At 40.9% G+C, this 26,979-nt stretch overlaps 1 long non-coding RNA gene across 1 annotated transcript in view; it reads right to left on the reverse strand.

Annotated features, from left to right (window-relative positions):
* Window positions 1–22,260: 22,260 nt before the first annotated feature.
* LOC111573302 (uncharacterized) overlaps window positions 22,261–26,979 on the reverse strand; it is a 69,377-nt gene continuing 64,658 nt past the window's right edge. The window contains exon 3 of the long non-coding RNA XR_008599986.1: window positions 22,261–26,450. This is a non-coding gene — a long non-coding RNA (uncharacterized LOC111573302). The remainder of the gene's footprint in view (window positions 26,451–26,979) is intronic.

Raw genomic sequence — 26,979 nt, forward strand, 5'->3', positions numbered from 1 at the left:
GGTATCACTATGGTGTTGCCATTTTTGCTTTTTTAAGTGAAATATCTCAACAGTAACTGTATGGATTGCAAATTAATTTATGGTACCTCAGGGGATGATTTGGGTGATACTTTGTCTCTTCCTCTTGTGCAGCGATGAGGTAGACATTTTTGCCTTAGAGTAAAATACTTCAACAACTATTAGATGTACTGCCATGATATTTGATGTATACATTTTTTTAAAAATATATTTCCTCAGGGTAAACATTGCAACCATTTTGGTTTTCCTGTGAATTCCAGTGCCACCACTTGACAACACTAATGACTTTTTTAAAATCAGTATTTTGTGCTAAAATAGCAAATGTTAATGTGCTACCACACAAAAGTCACACTGTAAATTTTGCCAACATTTAAAATCAGCGAGTTGGGGCACCCAGAAAGCTCAGCTGGCTGAGCGGAGGACCCTTATAAACAGCAGCTATAGTCCATGATGCAGAGGTCATGGGTTTGAGTCCAGCCCATGGCCATTTACTGCATGTCATTCCCCCACTCTTCTGCCCGCGTTTCCTGTCTCTCTCTCCACTGTCCTATATAATAAGAGGCAAAATGGCCAAAAAAAAAAAAAAACAACTTAAAAATTCTTTTAAAAATCCACAAGTTGAGACTCTTGCTATGAGCACACATGTTAGCATGATGGATTCAGTATAAGTAGGACTTTACACAGCTAAAGATAAACATAGGTGTAGACTCCTGTCTTGTTTCGTGGTTGCCTGCACAAGATGTAATTAAACACATAACTGACTTTTTAACACATTTGTTCAGGCTGCACAGTAATTTGCATGTGAAGATGAAACATTACTGGACAAATATGGCATATTATTTATAATATTGATGTGTACATTAGAACAACATTGATTATTGATCTACGAACACCGATATTAAATATACTTTATTACCACTGTGTGTAATGGTAGTAAGCATTATGGAAGTTTTAATAAATGACCTAAATCAAATTGTGTATATTTTACAGGTCGGTTGACATTTAATTTACCTATGCAAAAAGTGGACGCAATTCACTCATTTCTATGCGGAGTGAAGAACAAAAATCAGCAATCTCTCTTTATTGCAACGCCCAATAACAGTTGATTTAATGGCTATAAAAAGTGTTCATTAGAAGGTTATAGTTAAGAAATATTGAAAGTATACCTAAAAATGTCACTTTTATAGTGAACGAACAGGATAATGTAATCTAAAAAGGGTGTGATTATATTCCAAGTCTTGTCCTCCAGCATTATCTTGGAGCTCATAAAGAGATGAAATTTAATATGATGCTTTCAGTCAGTTCAATTGAATTTTAATTGCCGCCTTGGACAGAGGGTTTAGATGTAATCAATAAAATATTAAACTTTTGGGGCTTTGACGTGGAATGATCTCCCTGTCACCCCTGGTGCAATGCATCCTGGTACCGGCGGGTATAAAATGCCTGTTTATGAGCTGAAGTAGCTGAGCCAACACCTTGCCGTTTTCCATAGTGTTTCAACAGAATGCAGTGGATAAATAACACAAGGCGAACAAGCTGGGATTCTATTAATTACACTGGTGTGGAAGAGCGGTCGGTCACCTTCAAAGGAAGGCCTTTAATGTGCCAGAGCTATAAATATTTTGAAATGTCACACCTTGGGAAGACAGCATCAGGCCAGAGCTGTGGCGATAAATCAGAGCCTGAGAAGAAGCAGGAATGAAAAGATGGCTCTTTGGTATTTTAGAAATAATTACTAATACAAAAGGGGTAATGAATGAAGCTATAAATTATGTTAAAACAGACCATTAGGGGAGAATTAGTTTATAAAACTCGTTGCTGCTCTGTAAAATTACCCTCTCAGAATAGCGTCTATTTTACCTCATCCATAACTCATGGAAAAAAACATGTATGCATAATATCACTAACTGAGTTGATTAATGCTAAATTAATTGATTTTGTTCGGCTGCTTTAAAACGGGAGTATGGTTCTTCTCAAGATGCCACATATGAAATCATCATAACAGTTCCTTCGTACTAATATAATGCCAGTGTAATCATGTCCATGCTCAACTTTTATGGCAACTAATAAACTGTTCTATGAATCAGCTCAACTTTTGCAGACTTTCTATTCAAGTTGGAGCAGATTTTCCAGGAGTTAGAGCAGGTATGACGTGGACAGAGAGCCGTGTGCCACGTGCAGTATGTAGGCCACTCATTGCCCGCCACCCGCATCACCAGCACCACATACAGTTATAAATCTGTAGGAGCCTTGGTTAGGCTGCTGCACGGATGGAAGGAATTTATCCTCCATCCCTATAGAGAGAGGCTGGGAGAGAAAAATGACATGGCCCATCCTCTAAGGCTCATAAAAGTCTAAATTAAATACCAAATGGAACCACTGATGGATAGCGTCCCTTCCATGGATCCCCAGCACCGCCTCAGCCTCCACTCCCTGACACGACAGGTGCTGCTCACATGACTGGAGAGCCAGACAACTTTGTTAGCAGGATTATTCTTGGTTCAGTGTAAAAGCTGCTGTGTACAAAATAAGGGAAGAAAGCAAGTGAACGCAACAAGGCGCCATTATTCGTCACTGGTTCCTGCCATAGCTGGATCCTCTCTTTCTTTCAAAGGATTCTTAAATATTACACTGTGCATGTGTGACTGAATGAGGATGTTTCTTCAGACGACTTAAAAGTGCAATTTGTCATCTGAATTACAGAATACATGATTTTCTATATCCATATTTATAAACTCACGATTCTCCCATCCTCAGCAGAACACTTGCAAAGATTGCTGTCAGACAGGAACACCTCACTGGGAGATACTGTAATACTAATGCCAGCCCCACCACAATAGCTGGCGCTATCGCCAGGCTAAAACTGTACATTATGAATCATCAATTGTCGCCCTGCTTTGTATTATCCCCAGAGAAAATCCCAATCTGGGCTTGAGCCCACGGCTGATGGACACCCCATTATTCACTCGCGCTTCTTCAGCTCCGAGACAGGAGTGGGGATAGGCAGTAAAACGACGGCCTTAAGATTAATCCTCCGCTCTTTTTCCTGCTTCCTGAATCAGAATGAAATAGAAGATTCTCTTCCCTTAATCAAAAAGTTTTTATCATCTCCCTCCTCCAACTCAGGAAGTGGGGATAATGCTCTTTCCATTGCTCGTCCTGTGAATTGACATTGAGGTGGGTGATGAGAGGGATCTGCTCTTGCTGTCTTTTGTACTGTAACAACTGAGTACAATTTAGATGAGCTGGTGGTCGTCGATCAATACATGTATTATCTCATATATGGGGCAACACACAAGGCTTAATAATGGGGTTAGCAATCCCTACAAAGCTCTCATAGCATCCTTATCTCTGAATGGCCTTTAAAATTAAGGTAATAACACGGTGAACATCGAACAGAGCAGAAGTTCATGGTCCTGCAGCATAAATGGAGTTTATAGAAAATAAGGCTTTGTGGCTCAGGTGTCCAGAACTGATTATATTACCTAAACATGAACTCCCATTGCTTTTATTACTCTTGCTCATAAGGTGGAAATATGAAGCACAAAGTGAGATGTAATTTGGCTCTCAGTGGGATCACAAGCATCAGGTGAACTGTGAAGTTGTAATCTCTTGAGTCACGCCTAACAAAGCCAGGATCACCAAAGCCCTAATTCCATTAAACTCAATTCAAGTCTATTTACGTACTGTCAAATCATAACATAGGTCATCTAGGGGCACTTTACATGTTAAGGTTAAGACCTAAAAGTATAATAGAGAGAAACAACACTTGGTGACAGTGGGGAAAAGAAAAGAAAGTAATCCAGTACACAACCAGGCTCAGGAAGGGTGGCAATCTGCCTCAACCAGCTGGGGTGGGGGGAAAGCAGACGGTAAAAGATGAGCAACAACAAACACTGAGAGGTTGATGGGACAAGCAAATGCAGATCAGGATCCTGCAGCTCCAGAGCCAAAAATAACTTCAAAAAGGTAGAAAGAGGACAGAAAGAAAGAATTATAAACTACAGGAGAGAGAAAACACAAAGTTAATGACATGAAATAGTGACATATAAATCCATGGTGACTGAAAGAGAGGAGAGAAGAGGAAAAGGTGCTCGGTGCATCATGTGAGATCCCCCAGCAGCCTCGGCTAGAGCTGCATACCTATGGGACGCTACAGGGTCACCTAATCTTTAAAGCAGAGACGATGTCTGCCTCCTGAACCCAAACTGGGTGCCGGTTCCACAGAGAAACCGAACAGTTAAAAGTTCTGCCTCCTATTCTACTTCTGGAAACTCTAGGAACCACAAGTAAGCCTGAAATCTCAGAGAGAAGTTTTCTATTGGGATACAATGGTGCTACAAGGTCTTTGAGATATGACAAAGACTGGTCATTAAGGTCTTTGCGTGTAAGTAGAAGGATTTAAAATTTTATTCTGGATTTTACAAGGAACCAATGAACAGAAGATAATAAGGGAGAAACATGATCTCCCTTGCTAGTGCCTGTCTGTGCTCTGGCTGCAGCATTGTGGATCAACTGGAGGCTTTGCAGAGAGTTATTTGGATTTCCTGATAATAACGCATTACAATATTAGAGCCTTGAAATGCATGGCCTAGTCAAACAAAGCAGTGGCTTGTGTGTGTGAGTTAAAGAACATACTCGGGTCAAAAATCAAGGTTCCTCACATTTTTAGTAGAAGAATGCATAAGGTGAAAAGTATCGCTCAGCATGGAAGCCTGAGGAACCCTGCGACTAACTTTTGTGAACTTGAAAATTCATCACAGAAAGAAACAAACTGGGGTCTGTTTGATAAATGTTTTTTTAGACCAATGTGTTTCCTTTTATCCCAAAGACATGCTTCAGTCTCAATGGCAAAATGTTGTGAAGCACTGAGATCTAGCAGAACATGTGGAGATGGAGAGGAGTTCAGGAATATTGTTGGTAACTTTCACTAGAGCTGCTTTCGTGTTTCTAAATCCTGACTGAAACTCTTCAGACAAAGCATTTCTGTTCAAACGGTCACGTATTAGATTTGCGACAGCGTTTGCAAGCACTAGAGAAGTAAAGGCGAGGTTGGATATAAGTGTAGAGGTGGCTAAAACACCTGGATCAAGGGCAGACTTTTTAAGTGGAGGTGCCATCGCGCCTTGGCCAGCAGCACTTAGCAGAGGGGTGTGAATTTGTTTTCACCGAGGCGTTAATGAACTGTGGGCTTTGCGGGCTTAATGAGAGTGTGCTTCTATTGAGAAAAGGTACCTCGGAGTATAATAAGAGCTCGCAATTCACAAACTTCTCCCTCGCCACAGCTTGGACGGCGTCTTAACAAAAGGGCTGTTGCCACTGCTGCAGTTCATCTCTGACCTGCCAAATCAGCTGCATGAGGAAACAAGACTCCGGGAGTATTCGTCATCCATCAAGAACATGCAGTTTTGTGCCACGGCTTCTGGCTTCCAGCCAAGTCCAAAGCGACTCATTGTAGAGCAGCCAAAAGACAAAGGCAGCTCCCCCTCTGCTCTGTGAGAGCAGTGCGTGGAGGTGTGGGTGGTTATGCAGATCACTAATTGTACAGGCCACCGGGGAAAGAGAGAACGGAATGGCAGCCTCTCTGCAAGACATGCCGAGGGAGGGGAGGGACGGACTGGTGTGAGCCACCCTCCCTTCTCTCTCTCTCTCTCCCTCTTTCTCCTTCTTTTTCACTCTCTCTACCCTAAATTGGCAGCTGGCAGGCAAATGAATGCGGTGTGAAGTGAGCCCACTGAAGTGCAGGGTCCTGCTGTTCAGGCAACAAAGGAGCTCCATGCGAGACATCTGCTGTTCAGTTATCAGAATACATTTAGTCACGTGCCTCCCTTCCCTCGCTCTTTCTCCATTCCTCTTCCATCACGGCCCTGCAACATCCATTCTGTCAACTGAGAGCTGAGCCTTTCTTTCTCCCCACTTCTCTCCAACGGCATTCTTCCTCAGATCACTCCTCCGCTGACACTCCCCCCCATCCCTTTCTCATTCTCTCATTTGCCACCATAATCCCTCTCTCCACCTCTTCTTTTGCAGCCTTTATTTAAACAGTTTAGGTCTGGCAGATAACCCCGGAGTGCTTCCTATCTGGTCCAAAATGCGTGAACCCTGTGTGAATGATCACAAGACGGCCCGAGGAAACGGCAGACTGAATCTTAATGAGCCACACTCGCGCAAGCAAAAAGTAAATTGAGCTTACCACCATGATAAATTAAGCTAATGAATGCAATTGTTTTGTGGCACGCTAGCTTGGGCTAGAGCCAGATGGTCAATACTTAGTGCTTTGGATTTTGTGGCTCTTGTCTTACTTTTCTTTCTTGATTTTATGCTCCAGAAGTAAAGGAAAAACCTACAAATGAAACCATATTCTAATTGCAATTTTACCTTTTCTGTTTTATTAAAAAATTTTCTCAACATATCTCTGAACTGATTTGCTGGTGGATGTAGTCACCTGTCAGTAAGCATCCATCCGGCATCACTGACCAGGGATTTGCAGCTGAGTAAAACAAGCAACTACGGTGACATGATACGTGTCTGCAGAGGAGACGGCGGTGTGCATTTCTCCCCGTTTCCTGTCCAAACTCACGATATCCGTGTTTACTTTAACACTTAATACCCGCAAAGTGTGTCACTTGGTTTGCACGCTCTTCACTCTCCACTTTGTCCTCCATCCTCTCCCAGTGGTGCAGGATAGCATGAAGGTTGCACATCCAGGAAGGGACAAACCCCCTCCTGTACTGCGTGTAAACTAGATGACTTCCTCTAGGCAGGTGGCTCATATCCAGATGTTCTCTCAATTTCCTCTGTGTGCAAGTGTGTGTGTGTGTGTGTGTATGTGTGTCTACTTATGTGTATGCATGTATTGTCTGACACACCCTGAGATGGTGACCTCCATGCTCTCTCCACAACATCACCACTGGAGCAGTTTACACCATAATGACTTGTATTGCCCGAGGCCCCGCCACATCTGTGGCTCCCTTCCTCCATCTCTGTCTCTCCGTCTTTCCCTCTTTTCTGTTTTTCTGCCTTCTTCAAATGCAACCTGTCTATAATTCTCCAGCTCATCCTTTATTCCGTTCATTTTTTTTTTCCATTGTCTATAGTCTGTCATAGACTTTCCCAATCACTTCATCCTCACTTTGGTCGACGGCGCTATTACCGGAGAAAAAAATTGCAAGGCTGACTTTGCAGGGACTTAATGCATGTCTAACATGACACCTATCTGCCATAATAAACAAACACATCATTCAATGTCAGCAAGCTTGAGAGGGTGGCTGCAGCCCCTCATTGGAAGGGCCGAGTGTCCACGATAAAGCATCAGGGTCTGCTCTGGCAGCCCTGACTGAGCCTAATGTCACATGGAGTGACGTGTGCTCCACCAACAACAACTCAGCTCATTACACACCCAGGAGGGCACGGAGGGGAAAATGGTGCATCCAAAATGTGACCATGTGCTGACCAGGCACTCTGTCCCGTTCCTCCCCCCGGCTGTATATGGAGAGCAATGACCTCTCACTCAGACAAGTGCGGCATCCGATCGATCACACGTGACATTTGTGACATTGCATGCATCCCAGATATGCATCTCCATGGTGTCAACTTATCAGTCAAGCCATCTCACAGGCAGGACATACATATCACAATACATGTTCAGCAGCTCTGGTGTTGCAGCACGGTTGGACTCGGATTCTTGCACTTTCACACAAGGTAAACTGTGTCTCTGCGAGGGTGGCAAGGTGCCAGTGCCTGCTTCACCTTTTCAGTTGACCTAAATCCAAAACACACAGACAAATAATTGACTTCATCGTCGTAACACAGACGGCCTGTATCTCACCAGAAATGCACCTGAATTTAAAAAAATACTGTACCAGAGCCAACTCTGAGGTACTATTCTGTATCCATGCGGATTTATGCGCACATACACACACACACACAGACACATGCACTTGCAGACACACACACACACACACACACACACTCTCCTCACCACACACAGTGTCTTGTTTTCAGGTTCATTAAGCCCCAGTGTTACCCAGAGTGGCTGACAGGATGAGGAACAGTGCAGAAATCTCCCCCTGCAGGTATCCATTCACATTATCATTGGGAAAAAGCCTCTCTCGTCAGTGCCCTTGTTACGGCTCGAGGGGGGACCACTAATTAGAGAGACAAGAACTGCTTGAGAATAAGTCCATTACACCCATGTGGACCCAAAAGCTTAAAATACCTGGAATATCAGCAAACTCCCAGCATCCCCTCAAATCACTCTCCCTCTGCCGAAGGCATGGAAAAATATGGTGAAAGAGTTGTAGAGATAGACAGGAACGGAGGGCACAAGCTGTCAGCTATTTGAAAGGCTTTATGAAAATTATCCTCCAATTAGACGTGATGATCAAATCAGACACGAGCACCACTCTTGAGTTTCTCCAGCAGTTCTCCCTGTTTTCCTCTCTCTGCCTTAAACCTGTATGTGAATGAGTGTGTGTGTGTGTGTGTGTGTGTGTGTGTGTGTGTGCTGTGTAGCTGCAGCTCAGATGAACTCATGAAAGGAAATTTGGTTAGTTTTCTCATCACTGGTAATTATACTAATACATCCGAAATGCCTCCATCAAAGTGCATGAGCACCTCATTATAGTAATATAATTTAGGCTGAAATATATCAAAGTTATTATCACCACTCTTTCTGTATTCTCAAGCCCACATACACAGAAAAAGCAGAGGGGATGTAACAGTGGAAAATACAATAAATTGAACTAGCATAATATTTATATTAGATCCTATAGGAACACATTAGTGTAATCAGTGAATTTTTCAGGTGCTTTATTGAGGCATTCCCAGTTTATGCTACACAATACATCTGTAGCTCGAAGAAAAATTACTTCTTTATGCTTTCAACTGACAGTTATGGAAACTACTTGCCACATTAAGACTTAAAAAACTGCACAAGTTGCAAAGTTATCAATCTAAGCGAGCACTTCTTAATTTGGAGTTATGAGTCAGATTTTTTTCTTTTCAAAGAGGTGACAAAATCTGCCAGTGCACTGAGATCATGTCAACACATTTTCCAACAAAAAACAACTGCCAAAGTATCAGTTTAGGGATACTAGAAGAGCAGTTTCTTAAGATATCAAGTTAAAGGTGAAAATTACTTGCAAATCCTGCCTGAATGTACTTTTTTTCATGTGGTTAAAATTGATTTCTTACAATAGTAGACATTGTGTTTGATGTTACATTTGTTTTTTTTTTTAAATTCTGTAAGGTTGCAAGTGTGTTTCTACTCCTTACAGTACACATCTACTAACATAATACGCAATACTGTGCGGGTTTCCAAAGTAGTGCACAGGGAAAGCTACTAATTTCTACTTAACTTCATTCTTTTGCATTTTCATTTCATTATGACCCAACAAATGATCCATTATTTTGGATGGAAGCTCTGAGCAGGCAAGTGAATTCAGCCTGCAGTTGGCAGTATTTATGTGAGTTGATTTAACTGCTGGATAGGGTCCTCTTGTGAAACATGAGTCAGTTCCAGCATTTAACCTCACCATTCTAATTTATGCACCATGGCATAGGGTACTTTATCATCTGCTCTTTGGGGAGAGACAGTCATCTCATTAGGCAGGATTTAATGAAATGCAAGGATACACTTCTTAATTCCATAGATGGCTGAAACAAAAATCCAGTGTAAATCCTGCACTCCTCTGTAGCGGCATAAATTGTAGCAGCCAGGAGAGGAAACATGAGGGAGGGAGGGAGGGAGGGAGGGAGGGAGGGAGGGAGTGGAGGCGGGTGGTTGCCAGCAGGAAGGAACTTGAGTAGAGGTAGAACGGAGATGGAGCTTTGGTGCACCTCAGTCTGAAAAGTCCAAAAATGTGTTTTGCAATCGCAAATTTCCTGAATTAAAAGTTCTGTCTTGAAAACATGTGGTATTAAGATATACTGCTCTATATTATGACGTGTTATATGTAATATTTATTGTCCACAAACATCTACAATATGATGGATGCTGACAACGTATATGCATCTACACAAATGTTCTTCTTAGTCATAAAATTACTATCAAAATATACATATCCTTTAATAAAAACTAGGCCTGCATGTGCATCATCACCACTTCGTCAGTTATTCTTTAAAAGAACTACTACTGCTCTAGCCTCAAGCCAACTAAGATATGTTAAATTCTTTTACAAGCACCGACAGAAAAAAAATTATAAAATAAATAGGGCAGACTGTTTACTCTTCCTGGCAAATGTACATGTTCATTTCCAGCCAGGCCTGTAGACAAGAGCCACCAGTCAAGGAACACAGCAGCCCATCATCAGCAGCACGATACAGAACATTAACATCATAATTTACATAAAATTACTTACATACTGGTGTAGTAATTTAATTTGTTTGACCAGTACAGTGCAACTGCAAGGAATAGATTCATACAGGCACCACGAGGGAGCTCTGCTTGTTCTTCCACATGGCTAATTCCTTCACACAATATTACGAAAAAAAACAATCGAGACATTATAGAAAACGTGATTTCATTCTCTTCATCCCCACTCCAGCGCACATTACTACAAGGATGCTCACATGAATGTATTTGATGATGTAGTTCTACATAAAGTTGAGAGTTCAGACTACGGTTTGCATTAAAATATCAACAATCAGATGTGCTTCATGTGCAGATTTGTAGTTTGGAAAGTCTTTGGATCAAAGTGACATGTGGTGCTGGAACATTTACAGAGATGGTGCACACAACAGTGCATGTTAAATGAAAACTCTTTCCCAATCACAAAAGGCACTTTCACAGATGGGTCGCATTAAACCGAATGTCAGTTATTCATGTGTCAGCTCTCAAGAACATCTGACAATCATCACTCTGATTTGCACACTTTCAAAGAAACAAAAGCCTGAACACACCTGATCCCAAAACGCTGACGTGTCAAGTCAAAAAAAAAAGCCTGCAAACTAACTCCACTGTGACAGGCAGCAGTCTGAGAAATGATGATGAAATCTGCCAAACAAAAACAAAAGTGACATGGCCTGAAACCACCTGTATTGTGTCTATAGGCACTATATGTAAATCCAAAGGACTTGTGGCTCGGCCCACAGTGAGTGTTGTCATCTGTTAAACAGGGTGTACGAGTGGAACGATATGGTCAGCCAACATTTCAGAGTCATTAGGTTCGGTGATCACTCTGCAGGGTACCATAACTGCAAAGGAATTGGAGGCCATTTTACAGGACTAGGGGGAACAGTGGGTGCCAACACTATTCCCTCATTATGTTTCCAGAACCGATAAGGCCCTCAAACACACAGCTTAATGGATTTAAAGGCAGTTTTACCGATGCCAGGATGAAAAACATAATTTAAGATTAACAATTCTGGATCCAAGAATGCTGATATTTTGGGTTTTATGATGAAAAACACTGGACATTTAGGAACAATGAGAGGAGATTAAGCTTCAATCAGTTATCTCTCCATCATTTTAATATCAAAGAGCTTCTCTTTTGTTTCTTTGCAGAATATTCCAATCTACTTTATGGCACTTCTTGAACTTGAGGCTAAATGTATCCATTAAAATGTGATTTGGGACAACTTGCAAACGTTAATTATCAATTAAAATAGTGCTTGACCTTTAACTCATGGGTCATCATAGATAGCTACAGTGGATTATTATCATGGGGAACAGGAGAGTGTTTGGATCTCAATTGGCAAAAACTTTGGTAATAAAAACTGTGTTTGAGGTCTCATTCATTAATGTCTCAGGGGAGATGTGAGTGTCCAACATTGTATTTATTGAACCATAAACACTTTCCTTTATTGTTTCTGAGATTTCAATTACATGGGGATTTTACCATTATCTATTTATTTATTTTGTAAATTCATAAGACCTGTTTCCTAGTCAGAATCTTATTCTTCGTTTTTTTTTGGCCTCTCTAACCGTCCAAAGCAGGCAGGACTTTCTTTACACTATGTGACCAAATTAAGGACAACTATGAAACAAGGAAAGGTATAAGACAACACAACACAATGCATCTTTAGCATTTTTTTTCCAACTTAAGACAGAATTACAGTGGGTTTTAGTTAGTATCGACCACGGCTAACCTGACAGGAAAGCTGATACCTTCCTGTCAAACCGGCTGCTGTTAGCTTCAATGCAAGACGCTGTCACCATGACAAGAAAAAAAAAGAAACACCACGACTCCTAGAGAAAAGAACTTAATGGCCTATTCACCCCTCTGCCCTGCACCCCTTTGAAAATTGCCCAATCTTTCTTTTTTCCTCCTGTCCCTGTGACATATTATTATACATTGTTTCTGAGCAAAAGCATTTTCTTTTATTTCCATTAGAAATATGAAAGATTAGAGGGAAAAAAAAAGAGAAAACAGCATGTAGGATGTAGAAGAACATTTGGGGGAGAGAGGTGAGGGTAAAAAGCGATTGAAAGGCTGTAATTATTTGAAATAGTCTGCTAATGTGTATTATCATGTCATTAAATGTAAATGAGATGGAGCTAAAAGACCCAATGCGGAGGACTTGTGGCTTGCTGTACAAAGAGAGAGCAGGGGGAGAGAAAGAAAAAAACTATGATAAAAAAAAGAAAAATGTCAAGGCTATCAAGGCTATGTTCATTTGTTGGAATATAAACATTTAATAAGCTGACCAACCTATGACAATGAACTAGAACGCTGTCACACGATGCTGTGATACATTTACAAACAGTAACTTACCAAACCTTTGAGGCTGCTACTGACACGCAGATAAAGAGAGGGCGGATGGTGGGAGCGATTAGTGGGAAGATCCTGATGCTGTCTGAAGTCCCAAAGACAACCGTCTTGACTGCGAGTGGGTGTGTGTGCATCAATGTGTGCGTGCATTTGTGTTTACTCTTGCATTTGATCCCCGACGTGAGCGAGCATCATTCCACTCCAGCTGCTTAATAAGGCTGTCTGGGCCAGCAGCTCCTCATGGCCCCCAGCCCTGTTATCAGAAACATTAAGCTGAATATTAATGGCCTGGCCCGAGACGCATGCCATTAAGCTTGGTTGGCCATTTCTCTCTGTCCTTTCCCTACCACTGTACAGGAATTAATGAATCGTGGGTAAAACAGGGTACACAAAAGAACAAGAGAGATAGAGAAAGTGAAAGAGAAATGGGGAGCTTGCTTGGTAGCTATTTCTCAAAAGCGAAAGATAAATATGAGCAGAAACGTAGCATGTCATGTGTGGACAAAAGGAGGAGAAAAAGAGTAAGGTGGCAACATATCTAAAAATAAACTCCTGCTTGTAGTTCTCTTTCTCTGGCTACATTAATAACACACCCGTGACAGACCTTTGTGTCTTGCTCAAAGAAAACGAAAAAAAATTGAAAAATTATTTGGTAATGATTTGTTCATCTCTATTTCCTCTGGCGGTGCCGGCACAGAGGTTTACATTTGAAATGGAACAGAGAGAGGGGAAAGCACTTATTACTCCCTAAGTGCTGTGCTGTTGCAGCCTAAGCAAAGTGAGCTGTTAACGGATATAATTTGTGCAGAATAGCCAGAGGAGAGCTTTTGATATGCAGAAGAGCTGACCTCTGGACTGCCACTTTAATTGGGTTTTTAATTTTCCAGGCCATCTGACAGTATCAAACATGATCCCTGAGCTTTGCCCCACTGATTGGAACCACCGTGACAAGAGGAGCCTGACGTTCCCTTCGCTTTTCATGGGAGGGAGGACAGCCGAAAAGAAAAAGCAAAAAAGGAGCGAGAGGAGGGAAATAAAAGCGTGCGGGCCAAAGAAGATTGGAGGGCTTGGGATGGAAATTTGCCTTAATAGTGATGACCTGAGTGTAGTATTGTACAGGGCTGAGGCTGAGGCTGAGGCTGTGCTGGTGATGGGATACCACCCTCAGAGACAGAGAGGAAAAGTGCAGGCTGCTGAAATATAAGCTGTCACTTCTGACTAGCGACGGGGCACAAAAGACCAAACCAGACTTCACCACTTGCAGAGGTGCACCAGTTGTATACGGTACCCTAAAGAGAGCAGGCCAGTTAATAGTGGCACTTTGGCCCTGTGGGAACTCAAAAGATGGTTTGACAAATTTAAACCACGCCACTATTTCTTCCTCTTTTCCTAAACAGATCAAAACCAGGAGGTGTACTGTGTATGCTTTAACGAGCAGAGTTGTCCAAATACTCTTCCTCACTCCTGCAGGGAAAAAAAAAACAAAAAAACTTCAGCTCTCATCTGGAAACATTATAGCACGAAGCAGAATGGCTTTCAAATGAGGCTACATCGTCAAATCCTAACATGGCCCATCAACACACCAACCACCACAATTATCACCTGCGCCAGTCCATCTGGCTCGCTATCGTCACACAGACAAGAGTCTGTCTTGTGGGTTTTGGACAGGGGTTCTTACTGGTGCCTGTTTGTTCAATCTGCAAGACCACACAAAGAGTTTCAGCCCTCTAATCTCCTAACCAAACAAGACAGCAATTACACAGGCAGATAACTAGGGGACATTTTCATCCGTGGTGACAGTACTGGCACAGAAGTGTGTCTGTAGTAGACAGAAGAAGAGAGAGAGAGAGAGAGAGACAGGGAGGGAGAAGGAGACTGTTGTCCTGTTTGAAGAAAAGAGAGGTTCACCTGCCAGTCAGAATACACAGAGACAACTGTGACACCCGCTGAAGTCATTACAAATGGACAGAGTTATCTCAAAGACCATTGGAGGAGACTGAGCAGGTCCCAAACCTGCCAACAGCATGTGACAGTTATTGACTAACTGACATTTTTAGAAGTTTTATTAATGTAATGGAATTTATTTGTTGCAGAATTGAAACTCTGAGAGTGTGTCTGAATTTTGAACCTCCAAACTGAGCCTTAATACTAGCGTTAAACTCTTTGTACAAGTAGCCATTAATATAAAATTCTAGCTCCGTAGTTGAAAGAAAATGACTCATGTCCTTGGTAAGTGTGAGAATGAGACTGAAATCGGTGGACAGGGTCATCACTCAGAATTAAGTCAGTTCCATGACATGCATTAGACAAATGTAGCTATTTTTCACAAGTAGTGGAATACATTACAGTTGAGATTGAGAGTAATGTACCTTCCTTGGCACCACAGAGATTCTTCAACCTTTAGTCATTAAAAAGTGGGAACTTTTCCACCTTTTCCTTAAAGTTCATGTTGTCATTGAAGCTAAATTACTCCGTCCTGAGATACTCGTAAAAAACCTGCGATGACAAAACCCTTTTAACGTGTCATGAAATGCAGAGCTGTTATATATTTGCACGTGCGCCGGCACACTGTACAGTCAAATCTGCATGCATAAGCACTCAGACATGCACACACTCAAACAAGGCCCCATAAAGTCACGCTCAGGTACACACACATGCATACGCCGAAATCTCATTAGAGCCTTTGTTAATTGCAGCAGACAAATGCTAATGGTTCAGGCAACAAAGCAGCTGTGTGTGTGAAAAATGAGAATCCACAAAGTAATTATTACATCCAATATTAATTTAATTATACCGTTTTATGCGATACAGTAATTTGAGGGGGGGGCGGGGGGTTCTAATCACACACACTCTTGAAATAAATTAGGAGTTACAGAGGCGCAGGGGAGCTGAGGATTTCTCCAAAGACTCACTAGGGGGGAAATAGCATCATTCTCCTTCAGAGAACTGGGATTTTCACATTTAAATTAAAACACTACTGTTGCTCTCTCATCAAATGTGAGACTAGACGAAAAAGAGTGTGATGCCTATGTGTTTTTTAGAGATTGTGTTCCAGGCAAAACACAGCCTTTTTTTCTTTTTTTTTTTTCTTGGTGTGTTCCTTGTAGCCCTGCTTAGCTGATGAGAGAACTGGTGAGACGGTGTGGCTGTCAGTGCATTGGCTGCGTCTGAATAAAAGTAAGAATATTAATCATCTCTCTTGGGTCTGGTTTTGCTTCTTCGCCTCTCTCTTGTGAGCCCAGAAATGTAATTGCAGTTGTTTTCTATATAATCAGTAGCCAGAGAGTTGGTGCTATTACAGACACTCGACAAGGGAGCTTTTGTTTTAATCTTTTGATTCCAAAGTCAGGTTCTTTTTTTATCTGCTGCGCTGTACACAAAAGCAAGTTTGATTGGCGGGGAGTTTGCATCTTTTTTTTCCCTCCCTCCACTCTCTCTCTCCCTCCACTCTCTCTCTCTCTGTCATGTAAATTGTTATTGTCTTTTACCTCAAATTGCCTGAGAAGTTTGTCAGATGAATGGATCCACAGCAGCACCCTTTCTTCTATGGATTTGTACGCTACAGAACACGCATGCCGGCCAGTTATAATTCAAACAAACACAACTCGGCCCCAGCCTGTGCAAGGCTGCGTCTCTGCACGCACATATTGGGCAGATGTATGTTAACAGTCTCTGCCATCGTACCTCTTTTTGTGGATGCATGTCTCATTCGCTTTCCTCTTGCTCTAGGTTTTTTTTTTTTATATATTCACACTTTTTAATAAAGCAGAACATCTCGCCTCTGGACGTCACATGGATGGACAGCTGTGCCGGTGGTCGAGGTGAAAATCAACCCCAGGACATGTCAAAGAGTGAGACTTCCACTCCTAAAATTAGATGAGAAACCTGGGTGTCTGTGAAGGGTGGGAAGGAGATGGAGGGAGAAGGAGGGAAGGAGCGCAGAGGGGTGAAATAAAGTGTTAGAGAAGCATGTCCACCCCTGGCCAGTTACTGTAAATCAGGTCCCTGAATGACTAAGGGTTACACCTCAGGAAGTAGCTTCCTGGAGTCAAAAGTGCAATGGTATTTATATAATAACACTGTTTCATTCCAACATCCCCCCGTAACGGAGTAATGGGGCCTCTGGCAGCCGCGCTTTTAATGCTCTAATGGCAGAATTAAAACCAGGGGATGGCAATGAACGGATGTAAATTAACAATCACCTCGCTATCACAAACTTGTTCGCACACACACTCTTTCACACACATGCATGGAGGATGTCGGCATGCCAACTCGCTCCCCCTGCTTGGAGCCAATAGGGAATTAGAGGAGCATCTGATGAAATTGGGCCACTTTCTTAGCTGCGTGGTAGAACTTTTAAGTTTAAGATCTTTCAGCATTTTAAGGTGGAATTTTAGATTCTGGAGAAGAACCATGGATATTCAGATAGCTAGAATATTTGGTTAGCTAATGTGGATAGTTGCCGTGGATCAGATTTACAGATTTTACTTGTTCCCGCACAACAACAATCAGCTCGTAGAGGAGATTAATGGATTAGAATGCAACCCCATCTCCAAAAATTACATCCTTATCCAACTAAACTGTATTCTTATTTACATTTGAAAATAAATAACGTTCTGAAACATATTTCCTCACCTGTGACATTGTGGGAAAGGTTTCCAGTTTGAAAGCATCACAAAAATCCATGAAATTAGGCAGGAAGGGAGGATGGAGGCATAAGCTGGCACAATATTGGCATCCAAACGACTACGATTACTGTCCTGCACGGGACAATTAGTTTTAGACTTAAGTTTAATTTTTACTCATTTAATTCTTGTTTTCACTCATTCTTTAGGTTGGGTTAAGACACAAAAGCTTTTCATCCATTTCTTGGGCTATCAGGGTAGCAAATCCCACCCCGTCTATCGTATGATAAGTTGGCTGAAATTGAACAATAGTACAGCAATGAAAGAAATTGCACATATATGTTGGATTGTACTTGATACACCAGAAACAAATGTAGTCCAAAAAATACATTTCCTCAAAAATGTAACTGAGAATGCAATTTAGTTGTACAGAAACTTAATTTTGGTGAAACAGGGTTGTTAAATGCATCAACCTGACATGCAGCCGTTGGTTGACAGATTTTATTTTATTTTTATTTTTTACTTAAATGATACGTAGGGGTTTTGGTTATTTTGTCTGTTTTGTTTCTTGTAAACAAGTCAATAATATTAATTATATTAATTGTGCTTTAAACAAGAATCAGTCCAGGCTCCACTTGCATAAACATTATTCAACAACACTGTCAGAGGTCAAATATCCACAATGTATCCTTTAACTTAAGCAATATTGCAATATAAAAATACTTTTTACATAGAAAACGGTATTTTGTGTCTGAGTTACATTGTTGTAGCCAGTGGATGTTTAATTGATGTACATATTGTTAGCTTATTTTATGTGTATGCATAAAATCTTAACGTGTAGAATAACAACATAACTGACAAAAAACCGGAGTGAGGTACAGAGCACAGTATTTACATCTGAAATGTGGTACGTTGTGAGTAGAAAATGAAAATACTCAAGTAAACCTTCATAGTGGCGTTTTTTTTTTCTTTTTGGAGACGTAACACGGTGGTGGCTTTCCTATTTGATACACTTCCTCATGGTCACATCTATTTTACTGTAGTGTATTCAGTTCTGTTTTATCTCCATTTTCTATTCTAACTTGCTCCATGTCCTTAAATAATTTATGACACAGAAGGTCGAGCAACCTGTGCTGTTAAAATACTTTGTATATAATTAACTGCAAGTGTTATTGTAATTGAAGGAAATCCACACACGGGGATTTTAGCCTCCTTTCACCACCGAGGCTTATGTTCTCTTCTGGGACAGGAAGTGTTTGAGGGATCAAACTTAGTTCACATGTTACAGGTGGTTAAGATATAGCTACAATTCAAATGATATTCCTCTGGGGGAAACACTAGCCCTTGAGTATTTACTCTAACAATGGGTCTGGCATGTTGCCCATGTTAGTGCCATGCAGCCATGTGTGAGTGTTTATAGGAGGGCGAAATGAGGCTGCAGGAAAACACACAACCAGGGTGCAGACGTAGCTGCCAGACAGTATTTAAGATCCTTGGTTTTTCTTTTTTTTTTAAGCTATAAAGGTTTAAAAAAGAAAATCCTACTGAAACAAATGATGTCAATTTTTCAGGAACTTATCTGTACTCCCCAACGCTCCTTCCAGGGCTGATATTGCGCCATTATTCACCAACCTAAGTAGAAATAAATTGATGGATTATCATTTGAGTTTATTCAATGGCTCAAACCTTATGGAAGGAGAAAAGAACAGTCCTTGCCATTTAGGATAATGGTTAAAAATGTGTATGAGTGTTTAATGTCCCTGCAGTGTTTGCTCTGTAGGGGTCTCGCGGGGAGAGGAAGATGGCTGTTCTGGGTCACTGGGGTGGGAACGGCAAGAGCTTAGTCGATTAGCCAAACTCTTTTTAACCACATCAGGGCCGACTGGCAGGCAGGCAGGCTGGCTGGTAGGTTTGGGCACACTCAGGCTTTTTGTTGTCTTATTATTCCGCTCAATGATCGGGATAATAAGCAAGCCTTTCTCTCACACCCTTTACACCCCCCGACTTTTTCCCATCTCGTTCCTCCTTTAAATGTCCTGTTGTTCCCACTCTGTCATTTCCCGTCACTATTTGAATATTACCTTCTCTCCTTTCACAGACAAGGTCATTTATAGATTTGGAGTGGCTGTTTTTCAGTTTTCCACATCCGTCCTTATCAGTATTTTTGTTCTAGGGCTCAATGTGAGAATCATGACCGCAAATCTTAATCTGCAATCCTATTTCATGTACGACATAATACCCCACAACCACGTGGTCAGACTGTGGTTAAGTGACTATAATTACCTGTATTAATACTAGGAACAGGAACAGGGTAAAGTGAGGTCACCAAAGTACCTTAGTTGACTTCATTGACTTCCTATTAAGAAACAAACAACAGTATAACATGCCAACACACGTCCTCACATGCACCACGCTATACTGGTTCGCCAGAGAGGCTTTTCCTGATATTGTAGTGACAGATGCACAGTGAAACCTGAACTGTAATTAAAATGTCTTTCTGTTTAAGTGTTTGTCCTGGTTTTCCTCTAAACCCGTCCCAGTCGGCTGACCTCAGACGGCTCCAGGTGGATATGGATAGAATGTACTGTACCATTAGGGCACACAAGGGCACCCAAACCTCTTTACTGTAGCCGCCAACATGGTAATGCTGAGCTAATAACATTACAAAAGAGCTAATCAGTTAAATACATTCAAACAAACTCTGACACAGATCTGAGGTCCAGACTACATATGTTGAGGGATTTAAATACTAAGTTCTTTAAGTGCCTCCCATCCCCCCACACCACCCACCACCCCTTCCCACAACCCCCTGCAATGCCTGATTCCAAGTTTGCTTTTATATAAACCCAAATAAGGGGATTTGAGGAGATAAAAGTAAAGGGCACTTAATTCTGCTAACAAACTTATAGAATTGTGTAGTCTGGGGTACTTGAGTTTACCAAGTGGCAGCTGATGAATTGTAAAGGGGAATTTATCTGGTTTTCACAGTCAGATTAGTGCTTTTTAAAAAAAAAATGCTTAAACATATAAATTGAAGTACAGTGACCTCCAGTATAATGTTTTTGGTAAACTGATGTCTAGTAGCACTCAAGGAAGGGAAGCCTACATATTTAAAAACCAAGTTTAAAGTGCTCTGTGTAAGTTTCGTGTGAACCAACAAAGTAATTTTACCTTCATTGTTTCCCATCAAACCGCACTGTGTCCATGATTTAGACTTAACAATCATGCTGACTGTATTTCCTTCCTTACATCCATGTTACTCATTGACTGTTTATAAAAAAAATAAAAATAAAAAAAAAGGCGAACCCTCCGTAACGTCACCCCACAGGTTTCCTGAACAGTTTTAAAATTAAACGTGGTGGCTCGGGTATTCACCTTGTCAGCAATGCTTAACTCCACGTAACTCCAAAAATTATAAACCCAAGCCAAGTAGGAGCAAGAAAAGTGGAGCATGAGTGAAGATAAATAAGTCTGTATAAGTCTATGACAGTTTTGATTTTGACAAGGTAGCCTTTTAAAATGCCATACAGGTGATCTGTGCTCTCTGTTCATAGTTCAGAATCCATTTTCCAATTTATGAATTGTCATAAAAATCAGCATTTTATCAGTTTGTCACTGTGTAGAAATCAGTTGAGCAGACCTGTCTCTCTAAGACTGCATAAAGAATTTGCAAACATCAATAAATAGTCAAATGCAGAGGAAAAAAATAGAACACAATAGCTTTCATTATTGATCTGCAAGATTGTCAAACTGTCATGACTTCATATTGTTCATATGTTATTTTAAGAATCCTCACATTGATGTGTCAGAACTTCTGGTGTTTCCAACATTAATATGCAATAGAGAAAAACTGATATATTGTCTACAGTTTATGGTCCAAATGTATTTAGTCTTGCTGAGTGTTTAATATTGCTTGGCAGGGATTTAGATTTTAGATTTGTTTTTGAAGCTTTATTCCGTAAACAGACTACACCTTCAAAAATAAGTTCAAAATCTAAATTCTTCCAATTCAACTAAAATGAAGGCTTTATATCAAAGTCATATTGTTAAGCCAACATGTAAACTGATTAGCCGTTAGATCAGGTGAGAGCCATACGTTTCCCATCATGCCCTGAGGTCGCTGTCGCTGGAGAGCAACTGTGTGACTGTCTCCAATATCTGCAGCCACCTTGATCTCACAATGTTTCATTGCCTACGACATTGTGATATCAGATCAAGTCAGAATCACATCAGACGAAAATCTAAACAGCACGCATGGTGGAGTGATCACCCGTGATCAAATTTGTGCAAGTTTGGCTCATTTTGAACAGTCATTGACAGTGGCCACACCTTTAATAATGCATAACATAAAGCCCTACTACTAATTAAAGAGGTGAGGTACTGTAAACACATTTGCTTACAGTTTGTAATTTTTTTCCGGGTCGATGGTGATTCACTCAGATAAGGAGCCAGACTTAAGTGGTCATTTAAGGAACTTCTGTTTTTGCACTTTGATGTTAGCTGCATTTTAAAGCCCCAGAGATTCCTGCTTAATGTTTGCCAGCTTCCATTCTTTTTCTTTCTTACTTCTACTGGCATATAATCACTTTTCATACTCTGTGTGTTACTGCAGCCAACTGACAAGCAACAGAACAGTGTAAATCATTGGTGGGACCATGCATGAAACAAACAAAACCTATAATTTCGCTAAGTTTGCAAGCCATTTTTTTTGTCCTGAAATGCACATTCAAATTTGGCTGTCATTCACAGTGGGTTTTGTTTGTGAGTAAAAAGTACAGGAGAAGACTGATTAAAATCTGATAAAGTGATGATGCCAGTGATAAGTGGATCATCCTACTTCTTCTTCAGCTGTGAAATTGTTATTTTTCTTTAGATACTTTATTCATGCATCTAAACAATAACACTGAGTTGAGTGTATTTCTGCTTGTATGGGATAAACTGAGCTAGGCAAAGACATAGACAGGAAATAGACTTGATTAAGAGGGCAAATGTTTTAATTAACTGCAGTAAAAAAAATTAAAAAAAAAAAAAAACGAAGCAGTGAAAGTTAACAAGTCATACTGTAATGTTCCACAGTCTCATTTCTGTTTTATGTTTATGTTTCATAACTGATCATGTGCATTGATCCAGATGAGGAGTTGGTATCGGGTAGAGTTGAAAGGTCAGCTGGGGACAGGTGTTAACGCAGGAGTCAATCCAGGGCTACTAGATACAGATATCATCACGGTTGGAGGGGACCTTCATGTGACCCCATCCTGCCATTAGGGACTACACAGATAGATGTCCTTATCTTTCCCTGCAGCTCCCCCGCAGCTAACTGACAGAACTGGGAACTGTCAATCACCGCTGACATGTGATGTCTTACTCAGCCAGGAGATGGGACAGCACCAGACGAATCACTTCTAAATGACAAATCACTGTCATGGCGGTGGTTTATCACCGTTTTGTCTTGGTTCTGAGATATGTCTATCACTGATTGAGGATAAATATGTTTGGTTAAGAGCGATACGTGTGATTCTTGGTTGGGGTTCAAATTTCTCCACAGGAGGAGAATTAAAAAGTTGGCTGACAGGAAGCAAAGAAAAGGTATTAGGCTACTGTATGATGTGCTAAAATACTGATTTCACAAACAGGTGGCATAATAGGAAGGAAGATTCGCGTCTGCTAAGTGGTGATAATTTAGTGCTGATCGCTGGTCGCCTCCCCTCTGAAAGTGACAGCCACGGTGACCTCCTCTTTCTTTGCCTTTCTCATCCTGGCGGCTTCCTTATAAGGCAGGCTATAATGATACACGTTGTAAAGTCTGTGTAAGCACTGCCTTCACACACTAAAAGTGACCCTCAAGAGTGTAATGGGGCTATATTCCTTCTGGCATTGTGAAAAGGTGAGAAAAAAACAATTTATAACTCTTTGTACTGCCACTTAAGGACCTCCATCGCCAGTTTATTTGCGGTGAATGAGGAAGCGTGTAATTTTCAGTGTTTCTTTAGGAAAATAGGTATGTTTAGGGAAGGTGAATAACAGGTTAAGCTGCAAGTTCAGTGTCAGTGCCTTTATGGCTCTTTAGTATGTGTTTGTGTGGTTGTTTAGAGCAGGGATTAAAGCTGAGCCCGATAAAAACATGTAGTGACAACATAGATACATGTGACCTACAATTGTCCACATGGCTACATTGCCATTTTCAATTAAGAACTAAATCCTGAGGCATTTTATATTTTTCTTAATGTCAAGAAGTCTGATGAAAAGACTGAAACCAACAGCTGACGGATGGTGATACAGGATATCTGCACAATGTCTGAATTTAGGATCTTTTAGAATTAAAAATAAGACTTTCTAAGGTGTTTTATGACCTTAATAGTTTTATAATATCTCCATTGTCATCCACAGTCATTAAACACGTCGTGAGGAACTTTGGTCTCTGCCTTCCTGCAGTCACAGTAATTACACAAACACTATCCATGCGTACCCATGACGTTGTGTTGGTCCTCGGCATTGATCGCTTTCTTTATTTAGACAGTAATCCTTCCTACTTTGTCTGCGTCTCTATAGGTGCATCCCCCTTGAGCTCTGGCAAACCAATCCTTGCTGGTTGATATAAAATGCATCAGTACTGGTGCACCAGAGTGGGAACATCACCACAGACAGCAGATTTTAAAAATTCTAGAGTAGAAAAGGCGTAATTCACAGTCTTTCTCTGGATTGTCATCTTTGATAGATGTGTGTTCTGGTACTTCTATCAATGGAGATTGGTTGACACTGAATATATCTGTTCTGCCTCAGTGACTGTGATTCAGACACAGACACAATAGTGTTTAAAAGTTAGTCTATTTCCACTTTATAACACTGTGAATCAAGCAATGTGCTCCAGCCACCTTCGGTACTCTGGAAATGTGTTGTCTTCGAGCTGAAAAGTACTAGTTTTAGCTGCATTATTGTATATTTTCCTGCCACTGATAGGCTTTACTAGCATTGTGCAAACTCATTTGGGAAAGGTTTAAACATAATGTTCAATTTAATGTTAAAGTCCAGATTTAAATGCACATTTCTTCATTCAAGAGACACGGCCAGTGTAGTTATTTTTGGGTCAATCATACACCATCCTGCTATCAAATGTGCACTATTAAGATTAAAAGAGTTCCCAACAAATGAATAATTTACTCCCGTTTGAGTAACATTTTCTCTAACCTACAGTGCCCAGCTGTTTTGGCAAGTTATTTACTCCCTTTTTAAAAGACAATGTATTGTTGTGACACATTTTAACAGTTTACATCTTCAGTAGGAACCGATGGAGGGAAATTGAAAGTTGAAATATCACATTGCTACAGTCAAGAAACCTTATGAAAAAACAAAACTAACAAATATTTACAATATTATCAGTTTAGAAAATATGTTTGCTCCCTAACCAAAGGAGCAAATGCAACAATTCCAAGTCCAAAACAAGTTCAGTCAGTCAGTTGCTTCTGCTCAGCTTCTCTACAGAGCTCAATATGGGCACGAGTCAACTGCTGTAACTTTTTAGTTTGCCTACTCACTTTTTAAACTTATAGTGGTGTTTTACTCATGGCCATTTTTTTATACCCAAAAGGCTTTTTCATCTCCAAAGCAGGTTTAATTCTCGATAAAGCCATCATATTTCCCTCCTGTGCCCATAAAGATTACATTGGAAGTAAGAAACCCAGGAGCTGTTGGTATTAGCAAGGCTGGGAAATTACATCTTCTCTGTTCAATAAGTGCTTGGGACCGTTAATCGGCCTGAGTGTAAGACTATGGTCCACAAGTGAAGTGAAAGCCTCTGAAAAGCCGAGTCCACATGTTCGCCTGCGAGAGACTAAGAGAGGGGAAAAGAGAGACGAGAACACAAGCAAGTTGGAGAGAGAAAAGCTCCTCGCTATCAGCCGAGGTTCCCATGTATTTATATGAAAGATATTTATTCAATTTCTGAACTCGGGGGACGGCGGATGATAATCCGTTAAATGTCTGCACACACCTTCCCCGCTACTGGCACCTTATTAAAATATGTAGATTAATTTGCGACTGGTTCTGCATATGATTAGAGCAGGAGGACTGGGTGCTCGAGATTCAGCTCATATTTGTAATCTTCTAAATTTAACAGCGAGTGAGAGCTTGTCAATTAAATGGGATGAAATGATGGGGAAGAGTAAGATTCATCTTCATCTCCTTGTTTTATGCTTGAGTGGCCACAGAGTTATCATTTACAGGGCTTCAGATAATTGGCAGCAGTTTTGTTGAGCACCTCCGATTTCAGGATGAATTTGTATTCTTCACCCAGACAGCGACTCAATACTCTTTGGCAAAGTGTAGCCAGGCTTTGTCAATTATAGCATGTGTCACAGGGAGAGAAAAAAAAATCATGTCACTCCAGATGAGAGAAAGGCATTAAGAGCAGAGTGAGGTGAAATAAGATCTTATGGAATTTAATGGTATTTATGTCATTTTGTTTGAAGGTGATTGATTTGCACTTTTCATTCTTTGCGTGTCAGACTTCTTCCTATTAATTTGACTTGCATCAGAAACTTGATTTAAAATACAGGACAGTTTGCGAGAAGCCGGTTAAAACCACTTAACTGCTTCATATACTGTCCTGCAGCATCACTAGCAGTAGTGATGTGAGGCAAAAAGAGACAAATCTTATTTTAACTTTACACCAATTTTAATTTAGTCTTATTTGTCAGATAAATTCATCAAAAAGAGCTCTCTTAACTCCAGCCCACTTTTTCATATTGCTAAATGCACAGCTTCTCCATTCAGGTATAGCTCCCACCTTCCATTAACAATAATGTAAGACCTTTGTTTCCCCTCCGAGGTCCATATTGGCAGCTGCTTCTTTGTCAACCTTTTGACTGATCTGAATGAGACACCAGAACAATGATCTGACAATGAGGTTCCCACATAGAAATCTCTTTGTCATCAAACACAATAACATGATTTGGGTTAATTAAATCTAAGCTAATAGGCAGTGATTGAGCCCCACATTTGACTCAAATCAAATTAGCTGAGACTTCAGACAATACCGGAGCTCCATGGCTGTGGTATGGAGAGGTCGCGTCACTCGCTGGAACAGGTTTGAATTGATCTGCCCAGAGGAAATCATATGGGAAATCAATGTAGGAAACGGTACATCACAGGAGCAACTTGCACAACATTCTACTAGTAGTATTCCTGGCTAACTATATTCTTTGTAATTCTAGATTATCGCACTTTTTTTCTTTAACTTTATCCAGATAACGCTAAACTCGGCTGCACTGAGCCAACTTTTCAGGGGAAGTTAAAGCTGACCTGTTGTGCTCTGTGCTCAGGTATAGCCACGGGGCTCTCAGTGTCTTTGACCAGACCTCAGTAAAGACCCCAGGGCTCAGGAAAGACAGACGTGAAACACACACACTCACACACTCACACACACACACACACACACACACACACACACACACACACACACACACACACACACACACACACACACACACACACACACACACACACACGCATGCAGACTGAGCTGTCTTGACAGTGTTTAGTTTCACCTTCCCTCAGCACTTTTCCATCCCTCCGGCAGGATTTTGCTATGCCAGTTTTCACCCACTTGGATGGTCAAAAGTTTTAGC

Source organism: Amphiprion ocellaris, chromosome 20 (genome assembly GCF_022539595.1).
Source record: "Amphiprion ocellaris isolate individual 3 ecotype Okinawa chromosome 20, ASM2253959v1, whole genome shotgun sequence".
NCBI classification, from domain to species: domain Eukaryota; kingdom Metazoa; phylum Chordata; class Actinopteri; family Pomacentridae; genus Amphiprion; species Amphiprion ocellaris.